General features: G+C 49.8%; 1 pseudogene; it reads left to right on the forward strand.

Moving 5' to 3' along the window:
* Positions 1–545: 545 nt before the first annotated feature.
* On the forward strand, positions 546–9,368 carry LOC142775475 (uncharacterized; annotated as a pseudogene).
* Positions 9,369–9,886: the final 518 nt, after the last annotated feature.

Genomic DNA, 9,886 nt, shown 5'->3' on the forward strand with positions numbered 1-9,886 from the left:
CGGCGGCGTGCCTGGCGCATTATCCGGGTGCTCATGCGACCATGAGTCTGCCGTCAAGCCGAGCTCTCCATCGCGTTGGTGCCCTCCATTTCCACCATGCAGCTAGCCGAGTTACTGGCAGACACGTTCACCGGCCTCACCGTCAACGATGTGGCAGCTTCCGCCCCTTAGCTCCCAGAGCACACGAGACCAGAACGTTTCGCACCTCTCCGGCACTTCCCCACGCCAGCCTTCGTCGGGGCGATTGTGGAGCTCTGCTCGGTGGATTTTACCATCACTGAGTTGCGTGCGTGCTTGACAGCCGCAACTGTCGATCAGTGCCCGGCAAAGACGGCATCACATATCAGATGCTGCGCAACCTTGGTGGCACCCTCCTGCTGCAGCTTATCGGCGCCTTCAACACAACCTGGCACACGGGGGAACTCCCAGCTTTGTGGAAAGAGGCCCTGGTGCTCCCGATCCACAAGAAAGAGAAGGCGATGTTGGAGTCGACATCGTACCGCCCCGTATAGCTCACATCGGCTGCGGGAAAAGCGTTCGAGGCCATGGCGCTCCGGCACCTACAGTGGATAGCTGCTGCACTTGATTTCCTTGCGGCCAACAAGGTGAGCCTGGTGCTGGTACACCCATGGGACGAGGTGCAGAACAGGTGGCTGCCACTCTGCCTGAACACGGAATAGTTCCCACTGCCCACGGAGCCCGTACCACATCCGGGGCGCTGGGACTTCTGGTCGCCAAACAAGGAGCTAAAGCTCGAGGAGCTCGCCACTGGAGGATTCGTCTCCAGCGGGACCATTTGTATCGCGCTCGAGATAGAATGAGCTTCGCGCGATTTCGGTTTTATTAAAAATAATGTTCTAGGGACGTGGCGTCTGTTTAGCGAATTGCGATTGCGCCGTGGCACATTGCATCTTTCTGTCTGAAGCATTGGAGTTGATGTACGGAGTAGCCTCCTTGTGTAATCATAAAACAGTGTGGTGTTTGTTACAAACGCAACGCCGTTCAGGGATCGAGGCTGCCATAAATCTATAAAGCACATCGTATGGTCATGAGAAGGTTCTGATATATTGGGAATAACTGGCACATGACGGGTGTGTCCCATCGTGGTATCAACGGCGCTGTATTTCGTGCTGTCCTATATTTCACTTTAACGTGGGCGTTGTGCATATTTGTTGAAAATTCGGACAGGCTTTGCTTGGACGAACACGACCATTAGGTTTTCTATGGGGGAGGAATTGTGGGCTTTGTGTATTCCTCCCCTATATAAAATTGTGTTATAAGCGAATATCACGTTAACACTTATCGCTTTTTTTACTTTTTTGATAAACCAGGATTTACACAACGAATGGCCGCAGCTGTAAAAATGTATGTTCAGTTTTGTCGACGTACGCACGTACGTTTTAAATAAACTCTATATAGTATGCCCGCAGTAATCTTCATTTCAGTTTTGTCCGACTCCATTTGTCGAGGTTGTCTTTATTATGTAAAGTACAGTGTACAGTCATGAGAAAGATGAGCGTATACAGTTCGGGTATTGACACTAGTGCAGAACTTCCACCTCTGGGGCATTATGTTCATTGTCGAGAAAAGTTGCCCGCGAGTTTCTCTGAAGAGAGTGCCCTTAAGAGAGTGGCAACTTCTTGCTTCGCTTCTCAGTGCTTCGCTTGTAAACGCTTCTTGACTCGCATTTGTGCGCAAGTTGCCTGCTTTATTCGAAGTAGCGTCTGGTTTCTTGTGTACGCTTTAGGGGCGAAGCTCAAACGAGTCATGTCCCGGAGGGTAGGCATGAGAGAGGAGAGCCTCCTCAGGCTCATACAATCTATCATAAGTCACGTCGCGTATATTGCAGCCTACCACAGTCGGCTGCAACACGAACAGAGCAAAACCAATGCCAACAGAAGAGCGTACAAGACGGCGCTGGGCCTGTTCGAGTCCACGAGCACCACCCGCCTCTTACAATTTGGGATAAACAACACGCTCGAGGAAATAGCCGAAGCGCAACGAACCGCTCAACTGCAGCGGCTGTCCACGACCAAAGCCGGTAGGAGGATACTGGAGGATCTGAGAAAAGGATGCCTGGGAATAGGAAGCAGAGATGAAGCTCCCCGTCCCCGAAAAGGCTGACGCCAGATGGAAACCAACCCCATTCTGAAGAGCATGAATTTCGAGTACAACAAGGGAAGAATAGTGGCGAGGGCCAGGGCTATGATCGACCTGCACGCCAACGACACGCACGTGAAGTACGTGCATGCGGCCCAATACCAACAGAACGCATTCGCAGTGATCATCGAGACGTCGACCAGCGCAACAAGGACGGAATCGAGCGTGAACAATTCTAGAGCAGAACAAGCGGAAGAGGTGCCGACGCAGCCTGTCACACGGTGCTGAGTGACTCTAGACAGGTGGTGTGAAACTTCGCCAAAGGTCAAATATGTAAAGAGGCCGAACATATATTGCGTGCTGCCAAACTTCAAGACAGAAAAATAAGAATCAAGTGGTTCCTATCGTACGCGGGTGACGCATAGGAACGCAATGGCAACCACAACGAGACGGCACACGCATGCGGCGCGAGCGCTAACCAATCGCGCCCCGGCGACAGACCGACCAACGTGCATGGTGCCAAGCCAAGAACAGCATGACGGACTACAACGGCATCACGAAAACATACGGCATCGCTAGTAGGTCTTTCCCATTCCCGCATCCGCGCCAGGGTCGAGTGGAGGCGATACTACTGAGACAGCTCCAGATTAAATCACTACCGAGCCCGGCTCTGATGCACCGCAAGTACCCCGAGACATACCAGACCGACAAGTGCAAGGTCTGCTGGAGGAAGACGGCAGATCATACGCACATCTTGTGGGACTGCATAAAACACACAATGGCCGCAAGATCAAGAACAATGCCGTCACGGCTTGATGCGGCCGCGAAAAGCTACGACCAGGGAGAACAGCTTTGGGCCCTCCAGCAGGTCCTCGGGGCTCTCGAAAGGCAAGGACCCAGTGAGCCGGCAACGGCGAGCGGAGACTCGCACCGAGTAACGGCAACACCGACGAAGACGGTGACCCCCGCCGGGACGCGCGAGCGCCCAACTGCAGGCACAAACAAGGTTTATTCAATCCATTCCCTTAGCCGTCGGTCATGCGTCCGCGATGTATGTAGCAGTTGTAGTTGTAGGTAGCCTTCGCCACCGCCAGACTAGAGGAGCGGCACGCTGGCACTCCTTTGAATTGAGGAGAAAACCCGCGCACGTGAATCATAAATAAAAAGATAGTTGTTTTGGATGAACTAACCTGCTGAGACGACTATCAGAGACTTTTTATCCAACAAAATTTGACTGGAAATATATGTTTACTGAAAAACGACTAGTAACCAAAGGACAAACTTTGAGCACTATCTGACCAGAAGGAGTTGCCACATTAAACTCGCTGGGCGTAACCCCCTTGGGTTTAGCAAGGTTTTGCGAGGTTGGGCTGCAGTGCCATGCGGTGGTGAAAGGTGGTAACTAGACACGAAGCGCAGGTAAGGTAGCCACCATAGCGCAAGTGGTAATTGAGTGCGCGCGTGCCGCTCCTCTAGCCCGGCCGTGCCACTCTCTCGTTTAAGCCGGAACGGGCAGGCTTCGCAATGCAGGTGCTCGGCACCAAACTGCATACCCGGCTTGCCAGTGGCGTCGATGCTTCTCTGCACTGAGTCCCATATCATGTGGGAATCTTAGAAAACCATCAGGCTGACGCCCTGGTGAAAGAAGCAAATCACTCTGCCGTTCCTGAGTGCCGTGCCGTGGTTGCCTCAGACTTTTCGAGGCTCACATTAGGGAGGCTGTTCCTACGCTGCCACCCTAGCGATCGTGTAACAAGGATGAAACCACCGACCTGGCTGCCTGACCGAGGTTTAACCAGGGGGGAGAGGTTCCTGCTACTTTGCTTACGCATCGGCTGCTCCTAGCCAGCAGCACGGCGTCATCGGTTTGGCAGAGCATGGCCTCCGCATGCGCGCACTGCGTGCGGAGCAGATGAAACCATCGAGCACTTGTGTGTTTGCCCAGCGCTTCGCACACAACGCGGCGTCTTGTTCGCCGCACTTCGTCGACACGGTCTGCCCGCGGCTACACAGAGAGACCTTCTCTTACCTGCACGGCACCACATCCAAGTTTTCAAGGTGGTTCTTCGCCTCCTTGAGGACACAAGACTAGGAGTGGTGCCGTGCTGCCAACGGGGCTGCAGAAATTAGTTTCTGCGCCGGTCCGGAGCAGCACCTAATTTCCTCTTCCTTTTCTAACCACTACCACCAACACCACCACACTAGACTAGACAACCGGCTATAGAAGCCTCACGCCACGTCTTTCGTCATGGACGCCATTTGTCTTCTCTCTTCTTCCCCCTACAGGTGCCGAGCCGTGCTCCCAATTAGGGCTGCAAACGTGTCGTCTTTCCTTTCCTGAACCCGTCTCTTTCTCTCTGTCTTTCACCTCTCGTTTAGTCCTTCGAATGTCCACTGGATGGCGGTACTTTTATACTATGAATATATTGTTACGAGGCAATGGGCATGGCTCCGCCGTCGTAAACAAATCCACGAAAAAAAAGCATACTCACCGCGAGAAAGGCTCGCAGACCTGGGGTGTCACACCTATCTGTAAATATTGGAAATACACTCGTTTCTCTCTTCTCTGTGTGTGTAATCCCCGTAACAAATTCGTGGAGGTGTAACAATATGATGAAAAGATGCGAGACGTTGGTACTTGGAGTGTTCACTAGATGGACGGTCGGATAGACACAGATGCACGGACGAACGCAGAGACGGTCGGACGGACTCATAGATGGATGCAAGACGCATGGATGAATCCACAGACGGACGAGTGCACGGACGGGTAGATCGACGCGCGGACGGTCGCAGAGACGGACAGACTGACGCGCGGACGGACTGATGGACGCTTCGCACCACTCATCATCTTGCAATTTGTGGATGTGCTTTAATTTTTTTAGGGGCGAAGCTCCCTATGCCGTGAGTCGTGCACGCACGTTATATGTAGTATTAGTAGGTAGCCACCTTTCGTTTAGTCCTTGGAATGTCCGTTGGATGGCGGTACTCTATATGATGAATATATGATGAAAAGATTCGAGATGGCGGTACTTAGAGTGTTCACCAGATGGACGAACGGATGGGTGGACGTATGGACAGACAGACAGACAAGCAGATGGACGAATGGATGGACAGACGCATGGATGAACGCACAGACGAACGGATGGACGGATGGATGGACGAATGCAGGGACGGACGCATGGACCAAAGGACAGACACACAAACAGACGGAGGCATGGTTGGGCGGAAACAAGAATGAACGGACAGACGGAAGCACGAACGGGCTGATGGATGCTTCGCTCCACTCACCGTCATTCAGTGCGTAGATATACTGTGATTTTTTCACCTGACATGAATCGTGGTTAAAAGCCCCTCTAACCCAGAGTTACTCAATTACATCAGTTGCCAAACTCTTTTTCGAAATTCAGACATGCAGTTAACCCAATTTTTGGGAGTTATCTAATGTTTACGCTGCCTGGGAGCGTTAACACAAAACTCAAATAATGCGTTTAAAAGTGGGCGTGTGTGTCAACAGGTGGTGCGACAATCAGCTCACTCCTGACAGGGGCGTCCGGATTTCAATACATAAAGCCCATGGGGTGCATTGCAACTGATATGATTGAATAACTTTGCCTTCAACCGAGGCCATGATGATCTGAATGCGTTGCATTTGTACAGGCGATGCCGCGATGGCGGCGGTGTTCAGCGCCAATGCGGCTGTCTCCGCATCGCTGGGCTAATAGCGTTCCCTTTCAGACCACGCGTGCGGTCAAACGTGCATCAACGCTCCGTCAAGGATTAAAATGTCGCCATGCAGTGAGAAACAATTTTAGTTAGTGCTTTTGTTTCATGTTGTTCTTCTTTTTGAAGTGCTCGCGCAACAAGTGTCTCATTCTCATTGACGCTACCTGTGACTACAGATAAGGCGATCAGGCGCCTGCGGCAGTGGCCGTGTACGTACAATTATTCAAAAATGGATAGAAAACGATTCATGTGAACAGCACGTGTGCATCATTTGGATGTTGGTCATGACCACAATAAAACAGAATATTGTTGAGAAATCAGAAATTGTTTTAGGGGCGAAGCTATGCTTAGTCTAACCTTGTCAAGCGTAACCGGCTAAACGGACAAACAGACACACAGACTTACAGGCAGACGGACAAAGGTAGACACAGATGAACGCTACCCCCCCCCCCCCATCATCCACTCCATGAATATGCTGTGATTTTTAACACGACGTATCTTCTTTTCTTATTTATAGCTAACAAGAAAAACTTACGAGCATGAAATGCGCACGAAAAAACTGCTTATTGAATACGTCTAGAATGAAAGAAACAGGCATCGCTGTCAAGCATAAAGAATGTGAAAGCAATGTGCACAAAATGCATAAATATTATCGCATCTTTCGTATAGTGTACACATGAGTGAGCTCTACCAGCCTTTTTGTGAGGTGATGGGGAAACGAAGTGTGTGGTAAAGTGAATGCTCCTTTTTACTTGCTTTAACATTGGCCACGAATATCTTACTGCAAATGCTCCTATTTTCTGACGGCTCCCAGTTTCTTCCATTCATGATGAGCTATAGATAACGAGAACCAAACAGTTTATTCGCGATAGCTATTCGACTCAAGTGAATGGGTGAACCAACTTTATTCACAATAGACGACGTGCAAATTGTGTCCCACATTGGCGTCTCTCCTCTCAGTGAGCTTTCGGGAAGCTGTAAAACTGTTCCAGGTAATTTGCTGTATATAGATATTGTGACACCCAACAACTGAACAAAGCATGTTGCTGCTAGGCTCAGTCATGACGTGACCGCCAAAAAAGAAGCGTTTCGCGAAACAGCTAAAAAAACTATGGACCATCTCCAAGAAAATAACCATAATAGGATGCGAAGCAGCAGCGGTGCGCACGCCATTGACCCGGTTGCAACCGGCGTCGACGTGGGTGTTGAAATAACAGTTTGAAGCGAAACTCGGTGTAGCCTTTACTAGAGTAAACATTTCTTTCATACGCAAAGACACGGAAGGTGGGTTGGGTTTCGTGTAAGTTTCATCGCGGATAAACGAGCCGAAAGAGTTTCCACTCGACGTGCGCACTTGCGTTGCGGGTGGGGAAGAGCGTGAAGTGAGAGATAAGTGTGTTGCGAGCGGGTGGAGAATCCGGCTGCTGCGGGCGCTGCGACGAGCGTGCTGTTAGCGAGGGGAGGATGATGTCAACGCGCAGCTGCGGTATGGCCCACTTGGCACCGTTCCTACACCTGCGGTGCGTTAGTACGTACATACGGCGTTACACACGTGAGTCAAAGAGATGATTCCATGTAATAAAGTGTTACTTGCCACGCTACAATAACGTAGTTCAGCTTGAGCAGCTTCCGCTCATTGCAGCATCGGGCTCGTAGCCAAGGGACAGGTGCCAGGGCGCTAGGGTCCTCGACATCCCCGCGAAATTAAGAATAAATGGGGAGGGGGAGGTTTACCAGTGACAAATATTGAAAACAGGTATATTTCAGGGCCTTCAAAAAGTACCCCCCCCCCCCCCCCCCAAAGAAAATTTGCCGCCACGGGCCTGGCAGGCACGTTAGCAGGTAGATGGCCACTTGCACTTATGTTGAGGGAGCAAAAGCCTGCTCCTAGCTTACTGCTTCGTTTTACTGTTTATGAGTTCGAAAACAAATTGTGGGAGAGGGCGAGTTCAAAGGAGAGCTGACACGTTTTTGAGGCACTCAATGGTGGAGATTTTTTATGCGATAGCGTTAAAAAGCGCATTTTGTGGAAATTCCGGCTTCGGCGTCTTTGGCTGTGAGCAAAATTACATCTTGTGCGTAGCCCAAAAGTCGAGAAAGATGCAAATGAAATAAACAAGTAAAAAGTCTAGGTTTGAGTGGGAATCGAAAACAGATCATTGCTTGGCAAGCAGGTGTTCTACCACTCAGCCTTGTGGCTTCTTGAAGACTGAGTTAAAAAAAGTTCTTCTTGGAAATGCAGTGAAAATAACTCTTGCTTTCCAAACACATGCGTTATGTGTACAGGCTTAGCAAAACAACGTCTAATATCGCAGTAATATTGCACGGCAAAGGCGTATATTACCATGTGGCTTCGGAACCTGTGGTTATCATAACGACTTTGCTGTTTAAAGCCGGCCTCCTATTACAAAAGGCACACATGTTACGGCGCGTATTACCTTAGGACCACTTAGTGGTGGCATAGGCATCATTGGCAGTGACGACAGTGCAACAAACACATCGTTCCTGGCCTTACGCACGATTCTTTACTGCACAGTTTTTCATGTTTCATAGCATCGACAAGGAGCCGCGGACGCCAGCCGCCTAATCGTGGAAGCAAGCCTGATGCACTGTCATTGACGACACGTGTGGAGCTGCGGTCATCTTTCTGTTTTTGCACAGCAGGGATAGTTGCTCTGGCGATCCGCTAGACGGCTTCACATCGGCTGGCATCACCATATAAAGAAACCGGATCTCGCTGATAGGCATCATTGGCAGTGACGACAGTGCAACAAAAACATCGTTCCTGGCTTTACGCACGATTCTTTACTGCGCAGGGTAGTACAGTTAACAGGTTTTTTGCCGTTTTCTCTGTCGTTACACTGTCGTTGCTGCCATATTGTTGAGACCATCCCTTTCTGTGACTTGTCATTTTGCGCATATCTGTACTGCTTTGCTGATTTCTGCGCAATGCATACTGTTGCAGAGCTGAACAAAAAGTTATCGAGCTTGAAGCAGTACTAAACAAATGTCCTGATAATTTTGTTGACGCTATCTTGAACAAGTTCATCGTCAAAGCACAACTATCTGGTGTTAACTTCTCTGAAATGAAAAAAAAACAAATGAGCGAGTTCGAAACCACGGCTGAGTACATGAATGACATCGTGGAAGGCTTGCGGAAAGATAATGTCTCTTTGATTGCGTAAAACAAAGCGCTAAAAGCACCAAATGCGGAAATATCCCGTAAAGTGGCGCAAATGGAACAATATTCATGGAATAACAACGTCGAGAACAAGGGCGTTTCGGCGACAGAAGGGGAAGACTGCGCGACGATCGTGCAGACTATAAGTGATAAGATTAATTGTAAACTGGCACCCAGAGATCTCGACATCGTTCACCGTGTCTCAACAGTGAAAGCTGGCGCAAAGAACCTGCTTGCTCGCTTCTGCTCTCAGACGAAAAAGGCTGAATTTGTCAGCAAAGCTCGGAAGGCCAAACTATGCCTAAGTGACAATGGACTGCTCGGAGCTGCCAACAACCCTTTCTGCCCCGCCACGGTGGTCTAGTGGCTAAGGTACTTGGCTGCTGACCCGCAGGTCGCGGGTTCGAATCCCGGCTGTGGCGGCTGCATTTCCGATGGAGGCGGAAATGTTGTAGGCCCGTGTACTCAGATTTGGGTGCACGTTAAAGAACCCTAGGTGGTCAAAATTTCCGGAGCTCTCCATTACGGCGTCTCTCATATTCAAATGGTGGTTGTGGGACGTTAAACCCCACATATCAATCAATCAATCAATCAACAACCCTTTCTAAATTAAAGATAACCTCATACCCGAAAACAAGGCACTCTTTTCTCAGGCACTGGCTTTAAAGAAGGCGAACAACTGGAAGTTCTTGTGGGTAGAAGACTGTCAAATCAAAGCAAAAAAAGGACAACGGAGAGCAAGGTGCTACGCATCACCTGCGAAGCCGACCTGCCCAAAATCTGCTAGCGAACCATATTGAATTTCAATTTCCTTCTCTGTTGCACTTAGGTTCATCCAATTACGGATACTTATTTCTCAACAGATCATCTCAATTGCTTCCT

This window comes from Rhipicephalus microplus, chromosome X, assembly GCF_043290135.1.
Source record: "Rhipicephalus microplus isolate Deutch F79 chromosome X, USDA_Rmic, whole genome shotgun sequence".
In the NCBI taxonomy this organism is placed as follows: Eukaryota; Metazoa; Arthropoda; class Arachnida; order Ixodida; family Ixodidae; genus Rhipicephalus; species Rhipicephalus microplus.